This window comes from Carettochelys insculpta, chromosome 25, assembly GCF_033958435.1.
Source record: "Carettochelys insculpta isolate YL-2023 chromosome 25, ASM3395843v1, whole genome shotgun sequence".
NCBI lineage: Eukaryota > Metazoa > Chordata > Testudines > Carettochelyidae > Carettochelys > Carettochelys insculpta.
The window spans coordinates 7,693,042-7,704,845 of NC_134161.1; the positions used below are offsets into that span (position 1 = coordinate 7,693,042).

The 11,804-nt window shown below is 47.9% G+C and overlaps 1 long non-coding RNA gene across 1 annotated transcript; it reads right to left on the reverse strand.

Annotated features, from left to right (window-relative positions):
- Window positions 1-10,486: 10,486 nt before the first annotated feature.
- LOC142001573 (uncharacterized) lies at window positions 10,487-11,785 on the reverse strand. The gene is made up of 2 exons (XR_012642526.1): window positions 11,001-11,785; window positions 10,487-10,643 (listed from the first exon to the last, which is right to left on the reverse strand). It is a non-coding gene; the product is annotated as an uncharacterized LOC142001573 (long non-coding RNA).
- Window positions 11,786-11,804: the final 19 nt, after the last annotated feature.

An 11,804-nucleotide genomic window follows, 5' to 3' on the forward strand; every position in this document is an offset into this window, starting at 1 on the left:
CTGCGCATAACAAAATTTCTTCTGCCCATGAATGGGAAAAAAAGAGAGGGAACCTTGGTGCAGATCCATTTAATCAGGCTTCTCCTGAAAGGCTGAATTTATTAGTGACTAGAGAGATTTTTGAGCTTTTTCGGGAGAAAAGCATTGGAGTTGTTTGTTGTTATCCCTTTCTGTTATCCTCATCCCCTCTGCACCCCATTGTGCCACACCCGTCTTTGACAAAACAGAGCTGAGACTTAATTAGACAGAGTTATATGGTAGGGCATGAGATTTCCCTGTCCCTTACAGCAGTTGGCTAACGCCCTGTTGTATGACAGATGATTAACCTCATTTTATCCTCCTCTGCTGCAGATGTTTTTATTGCTAATAAATTTATCCAAACCCTCTTTCCAGCTATCCACATCCTTTGCTGGCCAGGCTCTCTTTCAAAATGTCCATGTTATAAATCACTTTGACTAGGTTTATATAGCTCTTTGTTATATTTATACCGCTCAAGTTAGGTTTTAGATTGCTTCCATTATGCCTATACATTGCTTTCATTTTATTTATGGTCCTTGTGTCGCATTTGCGTTGCTTTCCTTAGATGGATATCATTTTGGCTGGATATAGAGTATATTACTTAGTTAGATTTATACCATTTAATTAGATTTATACCCTTCTGACTCCAAAGGCTTCACTTAGATTTATAATAAGTCTTCTGTTAGGCTTGTCTTGCTTTAAATAGATTTATCGCCATTTTTGTTAAATGTATATTGCTTAAGTTAACATTGGTGTTCATTAAGTTAGTCTTTGGCCATTTCCTGTTAGAGGCCATTTCCAATTTGACCATTCCAGCAAATACTCAGCCCTGTTTTTCCACTGGTCTCCAGAGTGTTTGCTTAATGTAATCCTAGAGGTTGAACCTCTCTTATCCGGTGCCCTCAGGACCTGACTGGCATTGAACGAGAGAATTTGCCAGAAGGCAGAAGGTCAATATTTTCTTGCACATTACCAACACTTCCACTGCTTATGATGCTCTGAGAAGACATTTAGGGGTAAATTACAGCAAAATAACGTCACAGAACTCTGAAAGCCACTACTGGTGGCTGTGAACAAACATTATGGGACCATGGGAAACTTGGCTGCACCCATGATAAATTGTGCTCAGCGAACTAAAACCATGCCAGATTATAGAGTTTGGTGGACAAGAGAGTTTCGGAATAGAGAGTTCATCCTGTACTGATTTCAGTGGAGTCACTCGAGAGCTAGCTGAGCAGAGTGGCACAGCAGAAGCATGCTGGACCCGTAACCCAGAGGTCAATGGGTTGAAGCTATTCTCTGCTAACCTTAAGCAGCATTCCTTGGTGAGAGGGATAGCTCTGTGGTTAGAGCATTGGCCTTCTAAATCTGGGTTTGTGAATTCAGCTCTTCAGGGGGCAAGTTAGATTTTTTGAAAAGGGAAAGAAAAAAAATCTGCCTAGCGTAGGATAGGTCCTGCTGTGAGTGCCAGGGACTGGACTTGATGACTTCTCAAGGTCGCATCCAGCTCTGTGAGAAATGTATATGTAGATTGACACCATGGAAATGAGAATAGGACTGGCTCCTCCATATACAAGGACTCCCACTGAGTGCTCTGATACCAAGGTGGAATGCCAAACAGACTTCCTGAGATATTTCTCCTGCTCCCATTTTGCCATGTGTCTTGATCCAGAGGTACCTGCTGGGCAGTGCCTAAAATAAGCTTTGTCTCAGGTGATGCTTCAGGCCAGAGGCTCAACGGATGTAAAAAGCAGATGTGTAGCTTTGTGGGAGTTACTAGAGGCATGTCAGCTGATGCCAGCAGAGGACCAAGTTTTACATATCCTGCTCCTCCTATCCTGTCCCTGCAGAGTTGTATGAGATAGAGAAATGAAATAGAAGGGATACAACTCTCTCAAATGTCAGGGCATGCAGCAGCCTCTGATTGACAAAGGTCATCAGGAACTTCCCCTAAGAGCTGTTAGTTGGTAATGTTCATGACAGGATCTCTTGTACCTCCTTCTGATGCCTCTGGTGCCAGTCGCTGTTGGAGGCTCATTGGTCTGATCTGGAACAGCTGTTCTTAGACCTTTGGTAACAGGCAGTTTTATTGCTAGCTCCAGTGAGATTTGCATCATACGGAGTTAAATTTCCATTTGTGCTTTCTGCACACTGTGGATTTCAGCCATCAGCACCCACCTCCTGGGTTAAGTGCCCCAGCTCAGAACCCCAAAAGCCATAGTTTGTACCAGAGCTAAGGGATAAGCTGCCCCACTGCAATTCAGGGCGTATCCTATCCACATGAGGGATTTGCGCCAGTGCAGCTGCACCAGTTTGAAACAGCAGCAAACCTCCAGCGTTGACAAGCCCGCTGTAGGTACCTGTAAACTGCAAATGCTGTCACAAGAATGCTGGATGTTCAAACAAAGAATCTCCCAGTCCCAAAGTCACAGGAGGCCCCAGGCTTTCCACCCTGTTCGGTGCCATTTCTGTAGAAAACTGACCTGTCTTTTAGGAAGACTGTTCCTAAGGGCATTGGCGCTTGTGTTCTGAACTGGAAGTGGGTTTTGACAGGGTAAGTCCATGTTAGTTTGGAGTGTGGGTGCATCTGTTAACTGACAGACCCACAGGTGGGCTCTGGAGGCAGAAAAGACACAGATTTCATGTCACCTGCCTAGATGCCTGAGCCTCTCCCCACACCCTTCACCTCTCCCTCCCCCACAGCCTTACCCACCCCTCAAATGGGTCTTTGAAGCATGCAGCCTGGCGAGAGGTGGGCGGGCAAGTTCCACTCATACAGAAAGACTGTTGTTTGATAGTCAGATCCAGATGTGAAGGGAGGAGCGAGCGAGTTGCCTGAGTGCAACAGAAGCAGGCTGGGGGTGGGGAGGGGAAGAGAATGAGCATCCTGATCGCCTGTTTAACCAGTGCAAAACCACTGATGCCAGCCCAGCTGCACAGGTCTAACTGTGATCTGAATTGGTCCCACTGGGTGTAAATTACATTCAGCCCCCTCCCCAAAATGGAACTTACACCAGAAGAGTGTCCAGCCCAAAGTTCCCGTCACAGGCAAAGGGAAAGGGACCCGAGGAAATGCACATGCATTGCTCTTGGTTTGAGTTCTGTGCAGGAAAAGGGCCGTATCCATTTCTCAGAGATATTTCTGCAAGGTCACTGAAATCAGCCCATGTAGTTTGGCCTGAAGGGGTTGAAGACATCCAAAGAGGAGCCATGGGCGAAAGGTTGAAATGCTTATTCAAGATGCTTCCCTTCAAAAGCAGCCCTTATGTGTACCCGGAGTCCTGACTCAAGGATGGCAACCCTAGGGAAACATTTCCCACTGTTGCTACAGCCAGTCCTGCTCTGCTAGTCTTAGCAGTACAGCTTGAACCTCTCTAATCCAGAGAGGTAGCCGTGTTAGCCTAAACTCCAACAAAACAAAGGTAAGCACTTTGAAGACTAACAACATGACTTATTCAGTGATAAGCTTTTGTGAGACAGACCTATGTCATCAGATCAATTTCATTTCCAGTACAGACTGATATTTATAAGTACAGAGGACCGAAAAAAAAAAAGAAAAAAAATCTAGAACTCAAATCCAAAACTCTCTCGTCTGGCAACACCCGTAATCCAGCATGATTTTAGTTAGCTGGACGACCACTTACTGAAAAGTGAACTCTGCTTCCTCCAGACTGCTGGACTGGAATGCTGTACCTGGGATCTGCAAATCAATGTGTGGTCTTTTTTTCACTTCTGCCAATAACTTGCATCTGACACAGCAGGTCTTTGCCCACAAAAGCTTATGCTCCAAAATATCTGTCAGTCTATTTGGTGCCACAGGACTACTTGTTGTTTTTGAAGATACAGACTAACACAGCTACCTTTCTGATACTAATAACCAGGGCTTGACCTGATGTGGCATGAAGTCAGAGAGAATCCAGTTAACCTTCGCATTGCTCTATCTGCTCTGCCCTGCTTCTGAGTGCAGCAAGGACTTGATTTTTTTTTTTGTGGTCAATAAATCTGCAGTTGTGACTTAGACATATGGAAGGGGCCAGCCTCTGATCTCAGTCACACAAGTCTGGATTCACACCAGTGTCACTGAACCCAGAGCCTGGCCCCAGCTGCGCTGCTGGCATAAGAAGGCTTGGTTTTGTCTGTTGCATCACCATGCAGGTAGCTTTTCAAAGTGGGTGCTAAGGCATGAGCAAGGCTTAATGTGTGCTGTGGCATGCCAGGGCTGAGTCCAGGCATAGGCACGGTGTAGGGTGCACAGGGGGCCACATGCATCCCCCAGTGCCTGGGCCCTGCTGCACTCACGGCCAGCACCGCACTGCTTCCAGTGAGTCTGAGGGCGGTCCTTGCTCACGTGCACTGCTCTCAGGCCGTGTTGCTCTCAATCTCAGGACTGCCTCACTGCACTCCTCAGAAGTGGTGTGGCGCTTCCACAGGAAGAGGAGGGGGCATCGGCAGAGCAGGCGGTAAGAAGGGGTGGGAGAAGGGTGGGGCAGGGACATGTGGCCCGTGCCATCCTCTGCAAGCCCACAGCGTTCAGCTCCGAGTCCAGGCCCCTCTGCAGTTGTCAGGTCATAGCCCCGGCATTTCTGGGTCTGCTGTGTCAGTTGGAAAGTAACAAAATTGCTTGAGCCCCTGCACCTCTTGGGTTACATGTGAAGCAGTGGGGATGAGGGAGGAGATGGCTCAGGGCAATGCTACTGGAACAGATAATTCTTCGCCTTCCAGTCTCTGGTTCAGGTCACCAGTGTTTGGTGGCCAAATGGACTGAATTTGATAGCTTCCTGCTCCCAAGCCTGTGCAGAAGAATGGACTCCTTGCTTGGGTTCTGCAGAGACAACACACTCCTTAATTTTGTGGCGGTACCAAGGACTGTCAGTCTCCAGGGCCAGGGCGGTCTACCCTGCGGCTTTCAACAACACAAAGCACATGCTCAGAGAAGGAAGTGGATTCTCCAGTGGAGCAGATTGCTGCATTCCCTTCTCCTCATCTGCAGACGCCTGTCCTCAATCTGTTGTTGCTCAGGGCGGCTATTTAGGGAAAGAGACGGCAAAAAAAGTGACCCCAAAGTCTGGGTGTCCTTTGGTGTACGCTCCCTGAACCCTCCTCATTGAAAGGTTGGCTGGGGAAGCTCGCCCCGCCCCTTCTTCCCAAGGCCCCTCTCCTTCTGCCCGAGGCCCCTCTCCTTCCAGGTGTCCAGAACTGGCTCCTCCCAGGACTCCACAAAGTCTCTTCTCAGCCTTGTTCAAACCCTTTGTGGTGGCCCACATCAGCTAGGCAGCGTGCGGGTGGGTGGTATTCATAACCCTGCTCTTGCCCCACTCCTCTCCTTCGGCTAGCACAGTTATTGGCAATAGACTCCTCCAGTCTTCATATCTTCCTGTTACTTTACAGGCAATCCAGGCCCAAGACTCTTTCACAGTGTGACTAGAGTGAGAAGCTCGGGAACAGGCTGGAGCTGTGGAAATGTTCTTCTCTCCCTTTGAGGAGAGGCTAGGTTACTGGTACATATTTTAGCACATGAATACCAGTCAATGAAATCTACAAGGTAAAGAAAAAGCTGGTATTATTTGTACTCAGTGTCTATTTCTGCAGCTGCTGTGGGACCAGCTTTCATGCTATAACTGCCCTACATTGAAATGTACCTTCCTCTCCTCTGCAGAGCAGCTGCCAGAAGGAGAACTGCCCTATTGTTTAGTGATGTGGAACTGGGCTCTATGGTGCAGTGGTGAACCTGCTGCCTTGGGTTTAATCTAAAACCGGGCTTCAGAAAGGAGCCTCCCTAGAAATCCAGGCCAAGGTCCATGTGGTCATGGTTGCACTGTGATCAGCGTGAGCACATGGGTGCAACCACAACTGGGGGCAGAAGTAAAGAAGACCAGTAGCACTCTAGACGCCACTGTTCACACCCAGTTCCAAAGGTCACCGTCAGCCACCTTATCAGATCCAGTTTGACACCTGCCCAGGAGCTGGAGAAAGTGTGCTGCAGGTGTGTTCTGTGAGAGCTAGCCCCGCCTTTGACTAAGAGAAGGAATTCGCCCTGCTGCAGAGGGCCAGTGTGAGGACTGCGTACCAGCGTTCCCACAAATCTTTTCCATCCATGTGTGGAATGCATTTTATGTATGCACAGGTGTGTGCAAATGTGCACCACCAGGAGAAACAAAGCACCTGGCTGTGGTTGCTCTGCTAATCAGCCGGGCATCATTGGAGTCTCCCCACAACTGGAATCGCTGCACAGGTGCCCAGCTTACAGGGAACATTGCTGTGCTCACTCCACCACTGTTTTGAATGGGACTTCATTGCTGAATAGTGCTAAGGCTGGTTCCCAGCAAGGGAGCAAGTTTCACCCAGACAGCCCAGATTTCCTAGCTACTGTGCCGGCCCCTCCCAATCTAGACTGCTCATGCTACTGAACAGATGGGTAGCACTATGGATTGGGACTAGGAATTATGTTCCTAGCTTTGACACAGACCTTCTGGGTGACCGGAGGCAAGTCATTTACTCTATCTGTGCCTCGATTTCCCCATCAAAAATAATTATGGGCTGACCCATATAAAGTCCTTTGAGCTCTCTGATGAAGCGCCATATATAAGAGCTTGGCAGTGTGATTTCTTGTTGTTTATTTATTTAACTGACGAAGAGGAGTTACAATCATGCAGCCACTAAAAGAAAGAAGAGACTCGGAGATGCTTATTTAACTGCTGGGACCCAAAATGGGGACCCAGACCCTCAAATGACGGACACAGTAAATTTAAAAAGCTAAGATATGTATTTCTTAGTCATCGGTAGCATTTTCTCTAGAGTGACATGATCCTGCATTTTGGAGGCAAATACGCTCAGAGCCATAAAGGTGAAGTGAAAGCAGGTGTGTGAAACATGAGGGCCTGGCCATAAAAGGGAGGCATTGTGCTGCATCAGCAAACCCCCTGCAGAACTAGAGCCTGTTCACTTGGAACTAGCCTGTTTTCGAGTTGCCTGCCTGTAGCTGAGCTGCGGAGGTGAACCACTCCTTACATTTATGATAATGAGCGATATGGACTGTTACGCAAATGAGAGCGGCTGGCTAGGACTGCTAAAGGGTTGGTCTACCTTGCCTCGGGGAAGTTAAAGATGAATCAATGTAAAGTGTGAAATTCATGGATATAAATTTATCTGCATGAAATCCCCATCTGGACACGCTCACTCCAGAGCAAAGTGGGCCTTAGTTTGCTGTGATTTCTGAAGCAGAGAGCAGAAAACTTTTCTGCACTAACCAGTTCTTTGAGAGCCTTGCGACTATCCCCAGGGAGCAGAAATCTTTACAGGGACCATTTCCTAGAACAAGCAACTCATTCGCAACAAAGAGCCTCACTCTAAATGTTGCTCAGCTTCTTGTTACTGCTATCTTGGAAAAGACTTAGGTTTTATGATCGCTGTGGAAAACCAGTGTCTTACTGTGAGTGACTAGGAAGTGATTGCTATCGATGGATGGGATAAACATCAGACTCTAGTGATTTCTGAAATTCAGATCGATCACTTACTTCATGATGAGCTTATAAAGACAGAGAAGGCCTGATTCTGAATTCTCTCCTTTTTTTGGGGTGTGGGGGTGGATAAGAAGCAAAGAGCAGGGGGTTGGAACATGGACTGGGCAAAAGATTGGCTGTGGCAGCCTGAGAATGGGAGAGGAATGATAACTTACAAGGTCTGTGCTGCGAAATCATTTATTTCTTGTGCCTCTATTTGTTTGTCTTGTTTATTTAGGCTCTTTAATACAGGGCCAGACTTCGTCTGTGTGTTTATACAGCACTGAGCATAAGAGGGCTATGAGCCCCCATTGGGGTTCCTACATGCTACTGGAAAGCAATAATAATAGTAATAGTAATAATAATCATCATCATAATCATAATCTATTTCATTTACAGTAGTATAAGCCTATATATTTTAGTATATATTTTAAAAATCTATTGTTCGAAAGATGTCAAGGTTGGAAAGTCAAGCCGTTAGAAATCAAGAAATGGCAGAATTAAGGTTTCCTGTGCTCCCTTGTGTGTGTGCATCATCATACAGTTTTTCATTACATGTGCCTATACTACTTTTTGAGAAAATCCATCATGTGTCTCACACACACACCCACTCATGACCCCCACTTTTGGTCTTCATCAGGGAATGGACCTTTACAGCCACACTGCACACCTCTACCACTTGAACTAATGAAGCATTGGTAGCAGTCGTAAGCTACTGTCCCCTAGGAGGGCTCTCTTTAGAAGGGACGAAGACATATACTTTGCTGATAGATTTCACAGCTGCATGTGGACAGCAGATGTGTGTGGCGCTGAGGACTTTTGGGTTTAATTGCAGGCTCTGTGGGGATGTGCGCTGTAATGTCTATAGATCCTTCTGTCCCTGTGACCCCAACCTGTCTCAGTTCCTCACTGCTCCTCTCCCCTATCCCATGATCTATCCCAAGTTCTCCCTGCTCCTTTCCCCTTCTCCTCCCTGCCTTCCTCTGGCTCCTCTCACCCTCCAGCCTCGTTTCTCACCCCATGGGATTTCAGTGCATCAGTCTTCTCTGTCTCCTCCTTGATGCCTGGAGGCCAAACTGAGGACCGCTGAAAGCACAGAATAGACACACTCCTTGTCCTAAGTCCCAGTGCCTTTCCCACAGTGGTTCCCAACAACCAGAAGCAAGGAACATCCTGCTTCACCCTTTTTGTGGATGTGGCATTAGCAATCTGGCCACGTGTAGGAGGTGAGAAGGGATGGACCATGCTCACTGCAGAAAGCAGCTTTGGAGAATTTGGCCACAAGCTGTAACATGTCTCTAATGAGCACTTGAGAATTCAATTTTTTTCAGGTTGATAGTTTGGTCAGATTTTCACAGGAATGGCCCAGGACAGTCCTTGTGCAAATATCGAGTCCCTACTCCAAAACATGAAGACACTGGAGCTTGCCAATGAAACAGTTGAAAGAATTGTTCTTTAACATGACCAAACAACTTATTTTCTATGAACATCATTCTCCAAAAGGAATGAATTCTTAACTGTAAACTCTCCTCCCCCTCAAATCAGCCTAAAGGAGATACCTGACCTGGATAATTCCTGCTCAAAGTGTTACAGTCTGGCAAAGTTATAAGTGCATAAGTGACTTAAGCAGAACCTTAGAATGGTGTCAGGCAGCCTTAATTATCAGCCAGGATACTGGCTCCATTTATAATTCTGGAAAATGGCTGCTAATCAATTTCCAGATTCACAGTTGCAAGAAATATATGCACATTCCATTAGGCTAAGCTGATTTACACCAGTGAGGATCTAGCCCAGTGCGTCTAGCTCTGGCATATACCTATAGCAGCTTCTCCCCCTGCTCCTCATGGTCATTTATTCTCCACCACCACTAATTCATTTGGATGTTTCTTTCTGGGACACCTACCATATTTGTTGTTCTTTCTTGTTAGCGCTACCTCTCTCTTCAAACCTCCGCAAAAGACAGTTCTTCCCTCTCATGCATGTGCATCTCAATTCCTCGCACTCACAGTTGTATCTTATTCTTTAATTCTGTCCTCTGCCAATGTTTGGGGCCCTTTTGGTCTTCAGCAGGGTGTGTACCTTCAGAGCCACATTGCAGACCTCTGCTGCTTGACTTGGTGAAGTCATGTTGTATTGTGTGCCGGTGCCATTCCTTCCCAGCTCCAGTTGGGAACTGCCCTTTTCAAGACAAATTCAAGGACAGATTGTGTCCCTACCAAGCAAGTGGTGGCATGTGGGCTATACCACACAAGGAGTTGCTCTTGGGCAGTGCTATATCTCAGAGATCCCCTGGTTGCCCCTTGCTGTGGGAAATAACAACACAGAACTACAATACCTGCCCAACTTTACCACCAGGGACAACACACTGAGAGGCACATCCAGGAATCCACCCATTCCCCTGCCCACCGCAGAAAGTGAGTACACAGCATCCATTAACAGCTATGGACTTCAAATATAGGCCTGCCTATCCCATGCAGGAAGTGCAGATCCAGTTCTGTTACAGCCTGCTAAAATTGGAATAACTCCATTGAGGCCAGTATAGATTTCTGCTGTGAGTAGAACGTGGCTTATCATTTTGAACTCCTCCATCCCCCGCCCCTGGTTCTAGCTAAACTCACTGAATTTCCTTCTTTTCCCTTCATCGGGTGGTGCTATTCTCTCCATCCCTTTGCATGACCTCTCTGCTCTGTATGCAACAGCCTTCTGGTCTGCTGTTTCCAGCCCTCTGTAAAGATCTCCTGGTCTCTTTTCCCACCTTGTTGACCTTCCCTCTGTTTTCGTACCTGAGCTGAATTCTCTTTTTGACCCCCCTGCCCGTGCTTTTAATTTCTCCCGCCCTCCCCTGTTTTTAGCTCTGCTACTGTAATGGAAAGCATTCAAGGATACAGTTTGTTTGAAAGAAGTTATACAAAATTAGGATCAAATCTTCCCTGCCTTTCTCATGTGCATGGAATGCAAGGAGGCACCAGTCAGGCAAACGGGTTTTACTCTGGAGTTTTGTTCTGGTCTGGGATTTAAGTCTTTTCCCATGTCTTGCAATAGCTCCCTGCCTTCTGTTTGGAACGTTGTTCCTCGCTGTTTAGGTCCTGATCCTGCGGTTAGATCCTCCTGGAAACCAATGGGGCCCTGCATGGGCACAAACAGCTGCTCATCTGGAACTGATTGAAGAACTGAGTGTAGCCAGCCAAGGGCAGAATTGGAGACTTACACTGTAACTGATTCAGGACAAGAGACTGCGGGACAGATTAAAAAGCAATGTGCAGGACGGTTATAGGTTACACATTATCGGAAGTGGGGATGAGGGTAAGTAAGGGACTGTAGAGAAAATCTATATTGGTGTAAGATGCACATTGCAGAGGCCAGAGTGTGTGAAATTTGCACCAGCGCAGACGTCTAAATTTGGTCCCTTCTCTGCACTAAGTTCAGCCTGCTCGGTAAATAATAGTCATTTTGTCCATTTACACGTCCACATTTAGAAAGAACCTTTTATCTCGGTTTCTCTGCTGGCTTTGTTGTGACGACAGCTTCTCCGTCTTGTTCGTATCAGACTTAAAGGGCAAAGCAATTTCAGGCTGCAGGGAAAGAAAAGGAAACTTGCAGGCTGGACCCTGACTTGAGGACAAGGGAAAATGTTCCCAGTCCATGTAAATCATCATGACACCAGCCTGAAACCAGAGGACAGGGTGAGCGGGGCGGGGGGGGGTGTTTGGAGGAGACAGCAATTAGGGAAGAACTGCTCCACAAAGCTGCCTTTATCCCCTGCCTTCCAGCTTCCCCTTCTGCTCCTCTTGGGCTGCATGAGAGCCCAGCTGGGGAGCAGCTGTGCGCGCTGCCGCACTGGCCCTTTAAAGGCGGAGAGGTGCCCTGTCTCTTTAAGGCAGGTCTCTGTGGGTTGTGTTCAGTGAAGGAAGTGACGGGAGGGACTGAATGAAAGGAGAGAGGGAGGAAAAAAAGCAGTTTAAGAGCCCCAAGGAGGGGGCAGCGGGAGGCGGGGGCCGGGCTGCTGGGGGCGAGGGGGTAGCAGGGCAGGAGCGGGATAGGCGGTCCCAAGGCACCAGGGCACCAGCCCCTGGCACTCAGGGCGGGCCACTCCCCCGATGCGCCGGGAGGTCGAAAGTGCCCGAGCAGCCCATGTGCAGTCCAGAGTCCAGGGAGAGGGGCGGAGGAGGGGTAAGAGGCGAGGGGCCCCGGCGGGCGGGGGAGCTCTCCGCGCTCCGCCAAACTTCCAGCCAAAGTTTGGAAACTTCTCGGCAGCCTCTGCGGCGGGGCGGGGGCGAGCTCGGGCGA